The 20972-nt window shown below is 42.7% G+C and overlaps 1 protein-coding gene and 1 non-coding gene across 4 annotated transcripts in view; one reads left to right on the forward strand and one right to left on the reverse strand.

Moving 5' to 3' along the window:
• The window catches only part of LOC124787601 (multiple inositol polyphosphate phosphatase 1), a 218652-nt gene that overhangs the window by 64090 nt on the left and 133590 nt on the right, over window positions 1-20972 (reverse strand). The window lies entirely within an intron of this gene.
• On the forward strand, window positions 3590-3663 carry Trnan-guu. Its single transcript has one exon. It is a non-coding gene; the product is annotated as a tRNA-Asn (tRNA).

The following is a 20972-nucleotide window of genomic DNA, read 5'->3' on the forward strand; positions in this document are numbered from 1 at the left end:
TGTATCTGACCCCAGGAATGTGTCAATAAAGTTTCCCCTTCCTGGGACAATGAATTCACGGTGTTCTTATTTCAATTTCCAGGAGTGTATAAAAACACCACATCCTTAATCCTTAATCTTGGGACTTAATTACTGGCTGAAAGCCACTTTAATTTAAAAATGGCTAACGGCCAATAACTTAAAACTCAAGCATAATCATAAATTTAACAGCCAAGCCATATCTTAAAACAGTTCTTTAGTTAGGCGGAAGTAAACAAAGGCTCAAGACTTTAAAAAAATTCAACAATATTAAAATTTTTAAAATGCCAAAGGGCTTACGTGAAACAGTACTTTAAACTAGGCAAGTACAAACAACAAGAACAAATTAAATTTAAAAAAAACAAATCAGTGCACCCAAGGGCGCTCAGATGTTCGAGGGTCGGCCTGTAATTCAAACACTAATGCTTGCTTAGATGAGACAAGCAGTCAGGCCAACCATTCATGATTCGACGACAACCCATCTGACTGACAGTCAACGGACCCACCGACAAGATAACTTCCACTTCACTCAACCAGGGCACAACAGGGAGTTCAACGGAACAACGTAGAAGATATTGGTACCCACAACCAATCATACATGGAGCTGTCAAACTACACACCGTGCTGGACAACAACATGATGAGGAAACTACACTGCCTGAAATTTATGCCAACGGCTAGGGCAGGTAACCAGAATGTTAATGGCCATAAGGCAGAAGATTCCGCTGATGCACTTCAATTCAAATAACCAAATACAGTGAAACTCCACTGGAGAGTGGCTAGAATTTTCCAACTTGAAAACCACGATCTTGCTCGCAGGAACATCCCAACAGCCGACAACAAACTCCAGATGACACAATGTGAACTGTCTTGAATTGCTGGTAGGTTAAATCAAAACTCATCTTTCGTGTCCAGGGTTGGCGAGCCATGGACCTCGTAGCAATGGGAACAGTGCCACACACTCCGACACTGTGTAGAGATCACCAGCAGGCCCGGCCAAACTTCGCCCCGCCGGGACTTCCTCACTGCTCCACACCAACCGACTGATTGGTCGCACACCAGTACGCCGACAGCATTTGAAATATCTTGTCAGTCGAAACCACACAAACTACACACAGTCTCACAAACACTTGCACAGAGAAATAGACAATGCTAACGGCAGTGGCAGTCCAATAACAAGGACAAATAACGAGTTGGCACACACAGCCAACCCATAAAGGATACCGGCCAAAATACACGTTGTCTGCCAAGACAACCGATGGACGACCAACCAAGGTCATCCGCACTCAAGTGATATGTGTCAGCAACCATCGGGCGAATCATGGCTGCCGGACCTCACTCCTGCTGCGTCCTGACTGAACTTGTGCCACATCCTAACTCAAACACTGCCAGGTCCGAACTCCACTACTGCCGCGTTCCAACAGACTTCATGACACACGACAACCAGGAAGTAATAGCAGTGCCACAAAGATAATACGGCAGGGCTTATATCAATAAGTGCTGCTGCTGCCGCTCGTGGGCAGGCAAAGTAGCAACTCAGTGACACAAGTAACTGAAACTAACATATAACAAGGAGGCAGTATGGCAAAAATAGGATGTTAAATAAGAGAGGGCACAAACACGAGCCACGCACGGCTCAAAATGCTATTGACAATAAACTTGGCATTCAGACCAATCTATCTGTTTAGTCCTTTGCAGTCAGAAATGTGTAGTATAAGTCAATTAAAATAATAAGAACTGGAGCCCTTTCTCCTCAAAAATTACTCTTGGTTTGGGGATAACTTATTAGTTGTAGGATATATTTCCTATTTTTTTGGTAAAATCCTTCATTATCATAAACTGTTGTTCTAAAAACTGTATAAAGACCTATGCAATTAACATTCAATTTTAAATTTTGCGCGGAATGAATAAAACACCTCCCCCTCCTAAACGTGAATGTTTGCTTTCCGTCACTGCCATCCACAAGAGCTGTGAGCTGTAGATTACATTAGATTCAGTTTTAGTTCCATTGGCCCAAAAAACAGATAATTCTCTTGGGTGTGTAACACGTTAGAAAGTATAACATAAGAAACATAAAACATCTGAATATAGTACTCACTACCCTGATCATTCGTCCGGACATTGTCACGTAATCTGAATACATTACAGTAAACTGAACCTGCTAATATTTACAGAATTAATACTGTCAGAATGAAGGAATGTACTTTTAATAAAATTATCATACATAAAATACCTAATCTTGACTGTTGTGACCAAGTGCTGTCAAAACTGAAATCCAACAGATATTTTTACTTAAACTGGGCTAACAGTCCATGTTACGATATTCTACTGTACAGTAGAAGGAGTTGTCTATCAAAACGTCTTTAACACTCTGTTTAAACTATGCTGTATCTGAAACCAATATTTTTATGTTTAGTGGCAATTTATTGAAAATGTGTATTACTGAATATTGGACACCTTTCTGGACCAAGGTAAGTGTAGATTGTTCTTATTCCTTGTACTGACACTATGTATCGAACTGTTGGTTGGAAACAGAGATATATTACACGCAAGATATTTCGTTAGGTTTATATATGAACTTCTTCAGTTTACACCACAAATGAGTCTTATTAGGCCCTACATGCTTTTGCATGCTAAAAAATTTTGCTCGGTTTGATGACACCCTAGAATATCATCCATGTGACTTTTTTTTTTTAATATGTACTACATCTGACATAAGTAGACCAGAGGTCAGTCGATCGGCAATAATTTGGATTCCCTACACACAATTTACCTGAAGGCCCAAACAGAAGTGAGCGTCATCATTGAACGTCACAGAAGACCACTCAAGTGTCCCTGTTCACTCTAGCTGTACACCATGGAAGTCTCTTTTGTCTATGGTATGGCGTAAACGACTTATGGAAACTCGAGACCCCAACCAAGCTTGTGGTAGTAGCCTTGATTCGACTGTTCATGGTGACCCTATGCCTGTAAACTCTGCCCGGATTTCAGCCATCTGTCAGAGTCAGCTATACAATTCTACATCTTCTGTTTGTACAGTCCTTCTGGAATCACCTGCGCTACTCTTGTTGCCACACTGCTTTCGTGACTCTGTCTCGTTATGGAGTTGTATGGACACATATGCGAGTGTCTGCTCCATATCTGAGCATCTCTTTCTTTTTCCAGTAGGCAATCAAATCACTGGTCAGTGATTCTTCTACACCATAGTCAAAAACGATATCCAAATGATTTTACTAAGATCACTGAAATAATTCCTTTGACAGCCACTCCAGAAGTAGAGGATGAATCCATTGTCTTCTTCTTGCTTTTCGTTTGTTGTAAACAATCATAACACCGTTCACGTCAATCTCGACCCTTTCCCTTCTGAATTGCAGTGAGGACGCCGAGTACGCAGGGATCCTAACAACATGAGGAAATCTTTAGAGTCAGACTTGAGAGGTTCATCATGCTACAGTAGAATACGGACCTTTTCTGGCACTGACTTACAAACCCAATACATATAAATACAATCGAAGCATCTTTCCGTTATACTCCATAACCATACTGACAATAGATACTGTATCGAATTATACGCCTCCGTGGCGCAATGGGCTAGCGCGTTCGGCTGTTAACCGAAAGCTTGGTGGTTTGAGCCCACCCGGGGGCAAAAATTTTTATATCTAAATTTTAAGAAGTACCCAGCCCTTACATCTGGCCTCTTAAATTCTTTTGACCAAATTCGAATATTTACATTTTTTGGAACTGCAGTACAAATGAAGGTTTGTGAAAATATATGCGTGTGTTAATAAACGGCTACATTTCATACATTTCACACTTTATCTGTAACTGATGGAGACTACTAGTTACTAAATTCAAATGGCATAGTATTCCAAGGGTGCAGCTACACAGTTAACCCAACAGCGGAACTTCAACTATACCGGCTGTTGCAGAACTTTAGGCCTACTTGTATTCAACAATTCGTATGACATGAACGCAATCGAACTGATAGCTGATGCAACTAGACAAAGAATAATATAAAAATGTAATACTTTCGAACACTGGTAACGACTCTGGTTTGATATGGCAGAAACCATACGCAAACTAGTTAAAAAGCTGGATAGGGAACTTAACCTAAATTTTCGTCACCATTCACTTTATCTGAGGACGGGCACAACAGAATAAGTTGTTTCAAGAGATGCAGGTCAGTCCTACTCTAGCTGAATGAGCTAACATACCCTGATATTAACGAAATTGTGGAAAATAGAGTGGACGATTGTAAGCAAACCAATCTCATACCAAATAATGCAACAGCATATGAAGGCCTACCGTATTTGTCATGTTCTCCCAGGAGGAAAAGTCTTAGCAGACCAACTGAAACCTGCAGATCCAATGTAATGTCACCAAACCATCACATGAACTGAATAAAAGGCAAATCTGGCTGCATACTTTCAGGATGTACGTAGTAAGCCTTACACGGTACTGGTACTTTAGCTCACTGTTCTCCAACATTTTTGCTGCTTACATGTTGATTTGATGGATAGAAGTTCTAATAAAAGGTAATGTAAGTTAATGATATTCAGCTTCGGATTATTCCACTAATTCCAAATGAGACGCCTGCAATACCAATAAAGATTTAATTATGCTTGCAACTGTCTTTATAACAACTATCTCAATACCCGGCACTGCCCAAATACATATTTCTTCCAGTTCAATTAGTCCATCTGCTCTTTCCCCTCTCTCTGTCCATCTCTTCCGCCCCCCTTTTTGTCCATCTCCTTCTCTCAGCCCACTACCTTCACCCCTATCTTTCTACTCCTCCTTCCCCTTTCACTGCCCATCTCCTCATCCCCCTCTTAGTCCAACTCTTCCTGCCGCCTTTGAATCATCCTCCTCCCACACCTCTGTGTCCATCTCAAGGTCCCCCCCCCCCCCCCTCCTCTCTTTTAATCTCCTCTTCCCTCTTCTGTATCCATTTCCTTCTCCCCATCTCTTTGTCCATCTCCTCCTCTTTCTTCCCCTGTACATCTCCCCCTTTCTCTTTTCATCTCCTCTCCTTTCTGTATCCACCCACCCTCCCCCTCGCTCAGCCTATCACCGCCTCCCTCATATCTGAGTCCATGTCCTCCTTCCCCCTCTTCTCTTTCTGCATTATCACCCCCACCACTGTAGAAGGCTGCTGGTAATTGCCTGGACAGATTTTCTTTCCAGGTAGTAAGTAATGTGCGTACCAAAATTGGCAGAAAACAATCTTGGGTCTTAGAATGAGTTTTGTACCTGCAGCTTGTCCATATATGCACATCACAAATATATTTCTTACATATCTGTACACATATTTCACTTCTGAGTCCGGCGAATTTCGCCCTACGGTTTCGTTTTCCTGCAGCTCTATGTTTATGATGTCGTGTTTCTTGAACTATGTGTCGTGCAATCACAATTTTGTAGATACATTCAGCGACATATGTGGACACTGTCTGCGAAATGTGTTGCGAATAGAGTTAGTATCAAAGAAGTAATAAATTTAATGTCTCGCATGATCCGGCAGTGTTTCATGCATCTCAGTGTTTATAACGTCATATCTCCTGAATTTTGAGTCGTACAATGATACAATTTTGCACGTGCATTCAGTGAAGGTTGTGAATATTGTCTGTAAAATTTGCCATGAATACTGTTACTATTTAATAACTAATAAATTAAAACGTCCTGCCTGATGTGGTAGCTTTACTGCATGAATAGGGAAACTGTATTACGCGAAAATTTTTTTCCCTTTCATCATTCTGTGGGGGTCGTCAGAGAGTAAAAAATCACATAAAGGTTTGAAATTATGTGTAAGGTTTGCTGCAAGTCACGAAGTCTCTCATTCTCAAATACTGGATGAATAAATAAAGTCTGGGTATTTGCACATCGTGGACTATACTACTTTTTTATCGCCACCATCCCCATTTTGATAGATAGGTGGTTCTTATGCCAACAGCGATTCTTCCAGAAAGTAAGCGACATGTGAGGTCTGTTCAAAAAATTCCAGAGCTCTGTCCATGAAATTTTTCTTTTCTACGTTTACCTTTAACTCACGGTGCATGGTCTCCGAGATACTCTCCTCCACAATTGGTACACTGCTCCCAACGCCGTTTCCACTTCCGGAAGCAGTCTTGGTACATCTCTTACTGGATCACACGAAGTGCCATCTGCAAATTTTCTTTTATCTCGTTTATCATTGCAAATCTTCGTCCTTTCAACGAGGTGTGTAAATTTTCCAGAACGAAGGTGTCCCGACAGGAAGATGTTCGAAGCAATTGATCGGCGTCTTAGGGAGCATGGAACATTCCAGCCTATGACTCGCGACTGGGGAAATTAAAAAAGTTCCAGGGGCCACATCTCGAGGATGTGGCAGCACAGTGACTTCATTTGTTGTGCAACAGTCATTGCCCAACAAGGATGAATGTGTGAGTGATGCACGTGCCATGAAATGTCTCGCCACGTTTCAGGTCGTTTCCTTCTCGCATTTTCTCGCAGGCACTGCAACATGTCCCGATAGTATCATCGATTAACAGTTTGTCCCTGTGGCACGAATTCATGATTAACTAATGATTCGAAGTCAAAGAAAACTATCAGCATGCCTTTGACATTTGACCTGACCTGACGAGCTTTTTTTGGGTCTTGGATCAACCTTTCCCTACCCACTGTGAAGACTGAACATTGGTCTCAACATAATAACTGTAGACCCACGTTATTTATTTTATTTATTTACACGTCAAGTTCCTTAGGACCAAACTGAGGAGCAAATCTTCAAGGTCATGGAACGTGTCAGTACATGAAATTATAACATAAAAGTATTAACAGATAAAAATAAATGTTTATGAACTGGAAAAAAGTCTGTCCACAAGTTCAAGTAAACACAATCAACAAGTATCAGCTTAATTTTTCAAGGAAATCCTTGACAAAACAGGAGTGACCCCATGAGGAAACTCTTCAGTTTTGATTTGAAAGCGCATGGATTACTGCTAAGATTTTTGAATTCGAGTGGTAGCTTACTGAAAATGGATGCAGTAGTATACTGCACACCTTTCTGTACAAGACATAAGGAAGTCCGATCCAAATGCAGGTTTGATTTCTGCCGAGTATTAACTGAGTGAAAGCTGCTTATTCTTGGGAATAAGCTAATATTGTTAACAAGAAATGACAGTAAGGAATATATATAGGGCGTTACAAAAATGTACAGCCAAACTTTCAGGAAACATTCCTCACACACAAATAAAGAAAAGATGTTATGTGGAGATGTGTCCGGAAATGCTTAATTTCTATGTTAGAGCTCATTTTAGTTTCGTCAGTATGTACCGTACTTCCTCGATTCACCAACAGTTGGCCCAACTGATGGAAGGTAATGTTGACTTCGGTGCTTGTGCTGACATGCAACTCATTGCTCTACAGAACTAGCATCAATCACATCAGTACGTACCACCAACAGGTTAGTGTTCATCACGAACATGGTTTTGCAGTCAGTGCAATGTTTACAAATGCGGAGTTGGCAGATGCCCATTTTATGTATGGATTAGCACGGGGCAATAGATGTGGCGCGGTACGTCTGTATCGAGACAGATTTCCAGAACGAAGGTGTCCCGACAGGAAGATGTTCGAAGCAATTGATCGGCGTCTTAGGGAGCACGGAACATTCCAGCCTATGACTCGCGACTGGGGAAGACCTAGAACGACAAGGACACCTGCAATGGACGAGGCAATTCTTTGTGCAGTTGACGATAACCATAATGTCAGCGTCAGAGAAGTTGCTGTTGTACAAGGTAACGTTGACCACGTCACTGTATGGAGAGTGCTATGGGGGAACCAGTTGTTTCCGTACCATGTACAGCATGTGCAGGCACTATCAGCAGCTGATTGGCCTCCACAGGTACACTTCTGTGAATGGTTCATCCAACAATGTGTCAATCCTCATTTCAGTGCAAATGTTCTCTTTACGGATGAGGCTTCATTCCAACGTGATCAAATTGTAAATTTTCACAATCAACATGTGTGGGCTGATGAGAATCCGCACGAAATTGTGCAATCACGTCATCAACACAGGTTTTCTGTGAACGTTTGGGCAGGCATTGTTGGTGATGTCTTGATTGGGCCCCATGTTCTTCCACCTACACTCAATGGAGCATGTTATCATGATTTCATACAGGATACTCTACCTGTGCTGCTAGAACATGTGCCTTTACAAGTACGACACAACATGTGGTTCATGCACGATGGAGCTCCTGCACATTTCAGTCGAAGTGTTCGTACGCTTCTCAACAACAGATTTGGTGACCGATGGATTGGTAGAGGCGGACCACATTCCATGGCCTCCACGCTCTTCTGACCTCAACCCTCTTGACTTTCATTTATGGGGGAATTTGAAAGCTCTTGTCTACGCAACCCTGGTACCAAATGTAGAGACTCTTCGTGCTCGTATTGTGGACGGCTGTGATACAATACGCCATTCTCCAGGGCTGCATCAGCGCATTAGGGATTCCATGCGATGGAGGGTGGATGCATGTATCCTCGCTAACGGAGGACATTTTGAACATTTCCTGTAACAAAGTGTTTGAAGTCACGATGGTACGTTCTGTTGCTGTGTGTTTCCATTCCATGATTAATGTGATTGAAGAGAAGTAATAAAATGAGCTCTAACATGGAAAGTAAGCGTTTCCGGACACATGTCCACATAACATATTTTCTTTCTTTGTGTGTGAGGAATATTTCCTGAAAGTTTGGCCATACCTTTTTGTAACACCCTGTATATTGAGAGGCCAATGTCAAAATACCCAGACTTGTGAAAAAGTGTCCCCAAGAGGTTCATAAACTAACACCACTTATTGCCCGAACTGCCCATTTCTAAGCCAAAAATATCCTTTTAGAATAGGAAGAGTTACGCCAAAATATAATACCATACAACGTAAGTGAATGAAAATAAGCAAAGTAGACTAATTTTCGTGTCCAACGACCACTCACTTCACTTCAGATACCGTTCGAATAGTAAAAATGGCAGCATTAAGTCTTTGAACAAGATCCTGAATGTGAGCTTTCCACGACAGCTTACTATCTATCTGAACACCTAGAAATTTGAACTGTTCAGTTTCACTAATCATATGCCCATTCTGTGAAATTAAAGCGTCAGACTTTGTTCAATAATGTTGTTGTTGTTGTGGTCTTCAGTCCTCAGACTGGTTTGATGCAGCTCTCCGTGCTACTCTATCCTGTGCAAGCTTCTTCATCTCCCTGTACCTACTGCAGCCTACATCCTTCTGAATCTGCTTAGTGTATTCATCTCTTGGTCTCCCTCTACAATTTTTACCCTAAACGTGGCCCTTCAATACTAAATTGGTGATCCCTCGATGTCTCAGAACATGTCCTATCAACCGATCCCTTCTTCTAGTCAAGTTGTGCCACAAGCTCCTCTTCTCCCCAATTCTATTCAATACCTCCTCATTAGTTATGTGATCGACCCATCTAATCATGAGCATCCTTCTGTAGCACCACATTTCGAAAGCTTCTATTCTCTTCTTATCTAAGCTATTTATCGTCCACGTTTCACTCCATACAAATACTATCAGAAACGACTTCCTGACACTTAAATCAATACTCGATGTTAACAAATTTCTCTTCTTCAGAAAAGCTTTCTCTGCCATTGCCAGTCTACATTTTATATCCTCTCTACTTCGACCATCATCAGTTATTTTGCTCCCCAAATAGCAAAACTCCTTTACTACTTTAAGTGTCTCATTTCCTAATGTAATTCCCTCAGTATCATCCGACATAGAGTGTTAGCAACAGTAAAAACCGGGTCTTACTGTGATTTAATGTTAGTTTATTTTCTACATGCTATTAACTTAGGTCGAGAGCTGCACTATTTGAAACAGTGCCAATATTGCACACGACATCCTTTACTACCAAGCTAGCGTCATCAGCAAACAGAAATATTTTAGAGTTACCCGTAATACTATTGGGCATATCATTTATATCATTAAGGAACAGGAGTGGCCCCCATCACTGATCCCTGGGGCACCTCCCACTTGACCGTACCCCAGTCAGACCCCACATCACAGCCATTCTCAACATTGTGAATAATGACCTTTTGCTGTCTGTTGCTAAAGTAAGAGGTGAACCACTTGTGAGCTACTTCGCGTATTCCTTAAAGGTCCAACTTCTGGAGCAATATTTTGTGATAAACACAATCAAATGCCTTAGTTAAATCAAAAAAATATGCATAGCGCTCGATACCTTTTGTTTAACCCATCCAGCCTCACAGAGAAAAGAGAATATAGCAATTTCACCTGTTAAACTACTTCTAAAGCCGAACTGTACATTTGATATCAAATTGTGTGAAATACAATGATCAATTATCCTTACATACACAGCCTTTCCAATAACTTTAGCAAACACTGATGGCATAGAAATAGGTCAAAATTATTTAAATGATCCCTTTCTCCCTTTTTGTAAAGTGGCTTTACTACTGAGTACTTTAATCGTTCAGGAAACTGACCATTCCTAAAGGAAAAATTACAAATATGGTTAAATACAGGCCTACCATGTGCTGTACAGTACTTTAATAATCTGACAGGCACTCCATCATATCCATGAGAGTCCTTAGTCTTCAGTGATTTAATTGCTGACTCAATCTCCCTCGTCTGTATCACAGGGGAGTATTTCAGACATCAATCTCGGAAAGGCATTTGCCAAGAAAGTTATATAATTCCCTGTAGAAACTAAATTTTTATTCAATTCACCAGCAATGCTCAGAAAATAATGGTTAAATACTGTACATATATTTGATGTATCAGTAACAGAAATATTTTCAATGCAAACTGGCTTTATATCGTCGACCTTGTGCTGCTGACCAGACACTTCCTTCACAACTGACCATATTGTTATAATTTTATCCTGTGAATTAGCTATTCTATTTGCATAGCCACATACTCTTTGCCTTCCTAATAACATTTTTAAGCATCTTACAATACTGTTTGTAATGGGCTACTGTAGCTTGATTGTGACTCATTCTAACATTTTGATATAATTCCTGCTTTGTTCTACATGATATCCTTATCCCACTAGTCAGCCATCCGGGCTACATATTACTGCTAGTACCTCATTTAGAAAGTTCTAATGGAAAGTAACTCTCAAACAGCATGAGAAATGTGTTAAGGAAAGCATTATATCTATCACCTATGTTATCGGCACTATAAACATACTGCTACTCTTGTTCCTCGACAAGGTTTACAAAACTCTCTATTGCTGTTGGCTTACCTTTCCTAAATAGTTTGTAATTAAATGAGCACTAAAGCCTTTTAGTGTTAAAATTTGTGCATCTTGGTCTGAAAGGCCAGTCACCCTTTTACTAACAGAATGCCCATCTAGTAATGAAGAATACATAAAAAGATTGTCTATGGCTGTGCTACTATGAATTTATAAGATCTACCAACATCCTTCTTTTTGAACCATCATTTACAAAATTTATACTGAAGTCACCGCTTATAACAAATTTCTGGTACTTCCTACAAAGTGAATCAAGAACCATCTCTAGCTTGAGCAGAAATACTCTGAAGTCAGAGTTAGGAGACATATAGACAACAACAATTAGAAGTTTAGTTTCACTAAATTCAGCTGCCCCTGCACAACATTCAAATAAGTGCAGTGCATTGATACGTCTATGGACTCAAATGGATACTGTTTTTTACATACATAGCCACTCCCCCACCCCACGAAGAACCTCTGGAAAATGAGCCAGCTAATCTGTATCCTGGTAAAGGAAGCCTCTGAACTGTCAAATTATTTAAGTGGTGCTCTGATATACCAATAATTTGAGAGTCAACATCTATAAGCAGTTCACTAACTTTATTACTAATACCTCTTATATTTTGATGAAATATGCTAATTCCTTCTCTACTTGGAAACATTACATCCTCTGAAGGTGAGCCCTTAGTTAGAGGGACTTCCTTTAAGCAGGTATACCTATCAGCTGACTTCAATCTAAAAAAGGTGCAGCTCTAACACCACCTATTACAGGAATTTTTCCATGAGCGATCTCACCAACCACCACCACCACCACCACCACCACCATCACCACCACCACCACCCACTACACTGTCACCTATAAGCTTTACAAGCCTCCCCTTTCCATACCTCCTGAGGTGCAGGCTATGCCTAGTGAATCCCGATCTACTGATAGACCCAAATGGAACCACTGAGATGTGACTCACGCCCTCTGCCATCAGCGCCCTCCGCAGCCCCATGTTAATGTGCCTAACAGTCGCATTAAGATGAGGCTGATCATGATGCTGAAACAGTTGCACAAAATGCACATTAGTGCCACCAGTTTGAGTAGCTGAAATTCATGCCAATGAACTCTGATTGAAGATGAAATCTGTTGCAGCAAAATTCGTTCTGCGAGTGCTTTCTGACGACCTGAGAGACAATCGTTTGCGTGTGGGGCAGGAATTGGAAGTACAATCAGAAGATTTTAATGTAAAAGTCATCACAGGTGTTATAGGTATGACCTACTACTTCTCACCCACACTACTCAACATGTAGAAGAAATAGAAAAAATTGCTGGAGGCACTAAACGGCGTAACTTCAGATGAGTTTAAAAACTGTTTCCACCATAGGAAAAAACCGTTGGGGCAAGTGTATTGTGTCTGACTGCCACTATTTTGAAGGTGTTCAAGTTTTGAAAATGTTCTGCTAAATACACATTTTGTTGTAAAACACTTCTTGTCAATCCCCCCCCCCCCCCTCCCAATACATACATGCATATATATAGGTGCAAACACACATCTCTGTTTCTAACATACTAGCTGGGAAACCCAGCATTGCCTGGGCATTTATTTGTTCCAATCTTCTATTACTTTCTCCCTCCTCTCTCTGTACATCTTCTCCTCCCCCTCCCCCTCCCACTCAAACCAGCTTCCCCTCTTCCACTACCTACCCTTGTCCTACTCCTACCTCTCTCTATTCATCCACCCCCTGTCCACCTCCTTCTCCCTCCCTCCCCTCCCCCCCCCCCTGACCATCTCTTCAGCTCTCCTCTGTGACTATCACCAGTGTCACACCATTTTCACCATCACCCCAATGGGTGGTTAATGTCTCTTATACCCACATGTAATTAATCAGCATTATGTTTGGGTTGAAAGTGATCCACTGTTTTAGGGAAAAATATGGAACAAACATGCATACATACCACACACATACACATATATTTCTATAATATACTCGCTAACAAATCTGGTGTTACCCAGATAATAATTATCTTCTATTACTTCATCTTCTTCAGCCTCCTCCTCTCTGTCCATCTCCTCCTCTCCCTCTCTCTATCCATCCCCCCTGTCTGTTGATCTCTTCCTTGCCTCCCTCTGTCCACCCACTCTGACCCCCCCCCCCCCCTTCCATCTCATCCCTCCTCTCTCTGCAAAGCCATGGCCATCTGCTTGTATACTACATGCAACACATGGCCATTTATGCGGACAGTCTGCTTGTTGGTATTATGCCCACATAGCAACCAGCTCAGTGATTGCAGCTCAGCTTGTAGATCATAGGACTTATTTCACATGTAGCCCTGCCTTTGGTGGGATACATTATGCTCGTGACTGGAGGTATGTGGTGGTGGGAGAATGTCTGGGCAGGTCTTACATCTAGTTCTATTGCAGGGATACAAGCCATGAGGCACGGGTTTAGGATTGGTGGGTGGTGCTACCTCGTGCAGCTGCCGCCAGTAACCGTTTCTTGTAGTGTCATCTTTGCCATCAATTTCGGTTTGGCCGCCGCGAGTCAGCTGTTCACTGCGGGTTCGGCTATGTAAGTCTGCAGCATCATGGCAGCAGAGGTCACTGTGTGGTCTGTCGGTTGCAGTTACAGCATAGTTGGGAGGTTGGCCCTTACTTGGTGCGCATGCTCATTGCGTGTGGTATTACTGGAGTGCCATGGCCGGAGACTGCGGAAAGGTTTTGGGTTCCTGCACGAGGCATGGTGTTTGATTTTTCTTGCCACGCAGCGCATATTGAAAAGGACTTGCCGGAGTGTTGCCTGGCATTAACCATTCAGCTGGGCATATGGCATGTGTTTGATTTAAACAGGCGCAATTGTGTGTGTGTGTGTGTGTGTGTGTGTGTGTGTGTGGGTGTGTATTTATATATTTGTTAATGGTTAACCAATGTTGTCTTCAGTGACTAGTCTGATGTCAAAGTTATGTGACACGTGCCAAGATAGTGGGGCTTGGGCTTTCCATCTTAGTTTCCTACCACTTGAGGAAAGACCTACCGCTATATGTATGGAAACCCGGTGAGCTCCTTATTATTGAGTGATGATATTTGTGTGAGAGTGTGTTTGTGTACATTGTGCATTTCAGATGAAGGCCTTGTTGGCTGAAAGCTACTTCCTGACAGCCTTTTTGTTGTGCCTATCTGTGGGTAGATCACATAACTAATGAGGAGGTATTGAATAGGGTTGGGGAGAAGAGAAGTTTGTGGCACAACTCGACTAGAAGAAGGGATCGGTTGGTAGGACATGTCCTGAGGCATCAAGGGATCACTAATTTAGCATTGGAGAGCAGCGTGGAGGGTAAAAATCGCAGAGGGAGACCAAGAGATGAATACACTAAGCAGATTCAGAAGGATGTAGGTTGCAGTAGGTACTGGGAGATGAAGGAGCTTGCACAAGATAGATTAACATGGAGAGCTGCATCAAACCAGTCTCAGGACTGAAGACCATGCTGTGATTCAGCATGTCTGCATATATGGTGAGTAGCAACTATTCTTCTCATAATATTGTCATTTTTCAACCTGGATTTTCCATTGGCTGATTTTGCCTTACGGCTTTTCTTCCATCCAGTAACCCAGTGCTGTTTTCCATTGTTACTATTTTCTAACACATTATTACTCAATGTCCGTCCTTTCTCTACTTTCCTGTGTTTCACTATTGCCTTACAAACTGTGCTGCACACTCTACTTATGTGCCACCTGTATCGATCGCCTCAGCTGCATACAACAGATGGCTACAAGACTGTGCTGACTGTTAGTACAGCATCTCATGTCCCACATTACTCTCGCCAATATAATTAATCCTACACCTCCGAATTGATCTCTCTTCATACGTCACTCTCGTGTATTTTTGCGTGTTATTTCCTGTACCTCCATGTGCTACATGAACTTGTATCTCATCCTACCAACCTCTCACTGCATCCCTCTCCTTCTCCTCTATTACAGTTCACACTTACAACTACACCTAATCTAGTCACACATGCCATCCCCATTCTTCAAACTTATTCACCCACAGACTTTCAATCCACATTGCAATCTTTTTATTTATTTTTTCTTTGATCTCATTGTGTTTTCACACCTATTTCATTCGGTTTTCGCCTTCTACTGTTGGACTACTCCCTCAGATTTCATCATTTCCCCATACTTAATCTGTTTCATCCTTTTCATGGTTTTTCCTGCGTCAATACAGAAAAGTTCGCTTACCCGTAGCCAGAACCCAGTCCTACTTACTGTTCCTGCATTGTTGCTTGGCTCATAGAATCCCCCTCCCGCAAATAGATTAACATCAAACCAACTCTGGCTATCACCCCTCCTTCCATAATGACATCCCTCTGTTCAGATTCCACCAATACTTAACCCTCACTGATACAGTGCTGCGTAAAATTCTCCTGCCATGCAATCCTAAATTGCTGGATCCCGTATCACACACACAGTCTTGCCCTCCAGGAATTAGAGCAACATGAATCATGTCACCTCAAAAAACTCTCCACACTGTTCATTTCGTACACCAGCCTTGGACTACCTTTATCCAACACCTCTACAACAACCTCCAAATGTCCTCCACATCCCCTCATAGTTGACAAACCCTGCCTTGCAGACCTACTACATTTCCACCACCATCAAAAACTCCCTCCTACCAAAGTACAGAATCCATAACCTAAACAGACCCAAAACAGTTCATGAACCAGTCCTTCAAAAGCCTTAGCCCTGCAGAAGTCAGTCCACACCTTCTACCCCACTCCCAAATTCAATCATGCGTGGCTTGGTAAGGACCTTCTTTCCTTCTCCCACTCACTACTGTGGAAATACTTTCTCACCACCAACCCCATGAATCAGACTACACCAAAGACCAATGATGAACCCTGCCTAACTCAGTTCACTCCACCATCCAAATGTGATCCACCCCACTGCCCCAAAATCACTCCCTTTTACCTTCCCAGAATTTCTTAACCTCAAACCTTGCCTCGCCATTATTCCCCAAATCCCTCAACATGCAAACTAACCCTACATCCACAGAAAGAACTGCAATCCACCACATAAAAACTAAGCCCAACTTCATAATCCTACCTTCTGACAAAGGCTCCACCACTGCTGTTTTGAAATGACAAGGATGACTTGGCAGAAGGACTCTGCCAGCTGTCAGATTCATCTAACTACAAATCCTGCCACAGTGACCTCATTCCAGAAACCTAGTAGAATCTCCGGTCTCTCCTCAAATCCTTAGGCCCATCGAGAATCTCTCTCCACAGTCCATCTCGCTCCTCACCCCTACCACTCCCCACACTCGTACTTTCTACATGCTTCCTAAATTCCATAAACCCAACCACCCAGGATGCCCCATTGTGACCAGTTACCATGTCCCCACTAAGAGAACACCTTCGGCCTATTACCCACGACCTACTCTCCAACGTAAAAGATACCAATAACTTCCTCCACTGACTCTCTTCTGTTCCTGTTCCTTTACATGGTGCCGTGCTCGTTACTATTGATATCACCTCCTTTCACACCAACATCCATAATGCCCACGGCCTCACCATTATTGAACAATACCTTTCCCAACACCCGACTGATTCAAAATCTACAACCTCCTTACTAGTTGCCACAACTAACTATATCCTCACCCACAGTTACTTCTCCTTTGAAGGTACCACCTATAAACAAATCCAGACTATGGATATGGGCATCCAAACAGTACTAACCTATGCCTACCTATTCTTGGGGAATCCTTCCTAAACACCCAGAATCCCATACCGCTCGCCCAGTTCTGATTTACTGATGATATCTTCATGATATGGATCAAAGGTGAGGACACCCTATCCAGATTCCTCCACACCTTTTCCCCCATAAGCTTCACCTAGTCCTACTCAACCCAAGAAGCCATCTTCCTCGATGTCGACATCCACCTCAAAGGTGGCTACTTCAGTACCTCCATCCATATCAAACCTACTGCACACCAGCAATACTCCACTTCGACAGCTGCCACTCACTTCATAACGAGAAGTCCCTTCCACACAGTCTAGCCACCTAAGGCCAGCACATATGTAATGGCAAGTGGTCCCTCTCAAAATATACCAAGAGTCTCACTGAGACCTTCACAGGCAATAATTACCCTTCCACCCTTGTACAAAAACAAGTATCCCGTGTCTTATCTCCCCAGTCGCCTACCACCTCCCACAGTCTCACTGTCCAGCTACAGATGAACATTCCTCTCATGACTCAGTACCACCCAGGGCTGAAGCAACTGAATCACATTCTCCACCACGGTTTCAACTACCTGTTGTCATGCCCTGAAATATGGAATGTTCTATCCACTATCCACCGCCACCTACTCCAGTCCAGTCACAAGCATCACTTATCCCATCACCCATCAAAAGCAGTGCTACCAATGAAACCAGTATGTGATCTACAAGCTAAGCTGCAATCCCTCTCCTGTGTTCTATGTGGACATGACAAACAACAAGCTATCTGTCCGCATTAATGGCGACCGACAAACTGTGGCATTAATGGCGACCGACAAACTGTGGCATTAATGGCGACCGACAAACTGTGGCCAAGAAACAGCTGGACCACTTAGTTGCTGAGAATGCCGTCCAACACAACATTCTTAATTTCAATGACCACTTCACAGCTGTGCCATCTAGATCCTTCCCACCAACACCAGCTTTCCTGAATTGTGCATGTAGGAACTCTCCCTGCAATATATCCTAAATTCCCGTAACCCTCCTGGCCTCAACATTTGTCAGTTTTTGGCCTTACCCATGTAGCCCCTTCCCAGCTCTCATCCCAGCACTACACAGCCTGTTATTCCACCAACACACCACAGTCTTTTTACTTCTCCCTTCCTATGCCCTCTGTCTAACCTCCCAACTCCATCTTGCTGCCATACTCTCTCTCCACCTCGTTCCTGTATGCACCCACAAGCGGCATATTATCTTCCCCCATCCCTACGCCACTATTCCTCCCTTCCCCACCCCAGCCTCCTCCTTACCCACACCACCCAGTTCCCTCTCCAATCATCCATGGCTGCTCTCAGTCTGGTCTGGCCTCAGCACCTGGAGACTGTGATCATGTCTGTGTGTGTGTGTGTGTGTGTGTGTGTGTGTGTGTGTGTGTATTTTTCAAACCAGTGAATGATGATCACCACTATAAAAATTTTATTTTGAAGTGTATTAGATAATCTACTGTTTGCATATATGCACTGCAATTTATTTGTGGAAATTTTTATATTTTATAAATACGCTTTACTTGGTCATGCATACCACCTGTGCACCTCTGGCTACACTATATGCGATGTTCACATGCTGATCTGTCACAGTAATATTTGTGCATGTACCAAATGGACACTGTTGAGTGTGGTTCATACTGTATTTATTTTGTAAGCATGGCCCCATTTTGAACTGCTATTGTGGAGTCAGCTGGTGTGCTGAAGGTGACATGTGATAAGTCATTGAAATTTTTCTGCCACCTTCCTGATGGTACATTGGTGGTTTTTTCTTTTCTTTTAACTAAGTCCACTTTGCATTTCATATGTTTTTATGTTGGATGGATAACATATCCAGTTACTGTTGCATCCATTTTTCATTTTATATAGCTTTATGGTGGATGGGGTACATATCCAGCTACTTTTAGGTACGTTTCTGTTGCTTTTAGTTCATTTTATACATTTAGTCATACAAGATAAGATTATGCCCCTTCCTCTATTTGTTTCTAACTGATGGGTTTCTTGTTTTTATAGACAATCTGATGATGCGCCAAAAGGGTGAAAAGCATCACTGATGTTGAATAACTTCGGAACCAAAACTGCTTTTATTCTGATATTTTCATTAATGTCCAATAAGAATAAACAGTGACACGAGTTCAATATAGAAAGAGCTTGAAGCAAGAGACACTGGCTGGATGGAAGAGCTTATTTCGACTGTTACAGTGTGTAGTTAGACAGTACGATAAAATTGCGGAAATACTTGGGCAGAAGGGAGTCTATGAAAATCTTACTGGTAATGATAACAATACTGCAAAAGAACTTGTGGCATTTTTAGAGCCATTAAAGTTGTAACGGAAGTGCTTCAAGGCAAGAAGTATCCCAAAATTCCGTTTAAACAATGGAAACTCGAAGTTGGAATACCAACAATGTAAGGTAAATCACTGCTCGCTGTAAAGATGGCACATTCAGTTGTACATAAATGAAAAGACACTTACATATTAGCTTTCAGCCAAAGCCTTCATCAGAAAAGGAAGTGTGCACACACATTCATTCACAAAGGAAAGTACACCTCAGGCATACATGACCACTATCTCCTGCAGCTCAGACCAGAATGCAACTGTTACGTATAACTGAAGCAGCAATCTGGAGGGGGTAGGGAAGGGGAAGGTATAGCATAATACTGGCAGGGTGAGAGGAGATCACTGTCTGTCAGAGCCTGTAAGGAGTAGACTGTCAACAGGTGTAGTGTCACAAGACGAGGCTGAGTGTTGGGACACTGAGTGACAGCATGGTGGGGAGGGGTGTGGGGGGAATAAAAATGGAGAGGGCAGGGGAGAAGGAGAGACGGGCAGGTGCATTGGCAGAAGAAGGCATGCAAAGAGGATGGAAGATGAGAATAGGGAGGAGATGATAGGACAGAGGAGATGGAAACTGTTGGATAGACGGTGCAAAAGAATCAGCTATAAAGGAGAGTCCCCTTCATCCCCAAATACCAACCTGGATTGGAACAACTGAACCACATCCTTCGTCAGGGCTTTGATTACTGATTATTGTGCCATGGACGGAGGGACATACTACCCAAGATCCTTCCACCCCTCCTAAAGTAGTGTTCTGTTGCCCACCCACCTACACTACATCCTGGTTCATGACTCCTGCAGCAGACCAAGGTGCAAGACCTGCCCAATCCATCCACCCTGTACCTCCTACCCCAGTCCTGTCACAGGCTTGTCCTACCCCATCAGAGGCCAGGCCACCTGTGAAAACAGCCATGTCACATGCCAGTTCTGCTGCAATCATTGTACAGCTTTCTATAATGGTATGACTACCAACAAAATGTCCACCAGGATGATCTAGGATGATTGGCCATCGCCAAACTGCAAAAGTATCCCACCCTGGGGCACAACATGCAGCTGAACATAACACACTTCATTTCAATGGCTGCTTCACTACACGAGCAATCTGGATCCTCCCCTACACCACAAGCTTCTCTGAACTGCACGGATGGGAGTTATCCTTGCAACACATTTTCCACTAATGAAATTATCCCAGCCTCTACCTACAGTAACCTACCGTCCACACATTCTCCACCAAACAGTTGCCAACCCCTCTGTCCTATCACCTCCTCCCTATTCTCGTCTCCCACCCTCTCGTGGTGCCCTCTGCTAATGTACCCACCTGTCTTTCCCCTTCTCTGCTCCTTTCCTTTTCCGCTCCGCATCCCCTGCCCCCCCCACACACACACACACGCACACACATCCACTTCCCAGCCTCACAGCCTCCCAACGCTGTGCCTGTTGATAGTCTAGTCCCCATACACTAGGCCAGGCAATTTCCCAAGGTCTCTAATTTAGCAAGAAGGATGTTTTGTGTTCCAGCATCAAATGTGGCCAGAAAAAGATATTTCAGTCTGCAGGAAACTTTATATCAGACAGACGAAGCAGACTTGACAATTCATTTTAATTACAACACTAACAGAGAAGTATAAGGAAG

The sequence above is a fragment of the Schistocerca piceifrons genome, chromosome 1 (genome assembly GCF_021461385.2).
Source record: "Schistocerca piceifrons isolate TAMUIC-IGC-003096 chromosome 1, iqSchPice1.1, whole genome shotgun sequence".
Classification (NCBI taxonomy): Eukaryota; Metazoa; Arthropoda; class Insecta; order Orthoptera; family Acrididae; genus Schistocerca; species Schistocerca piceifrons.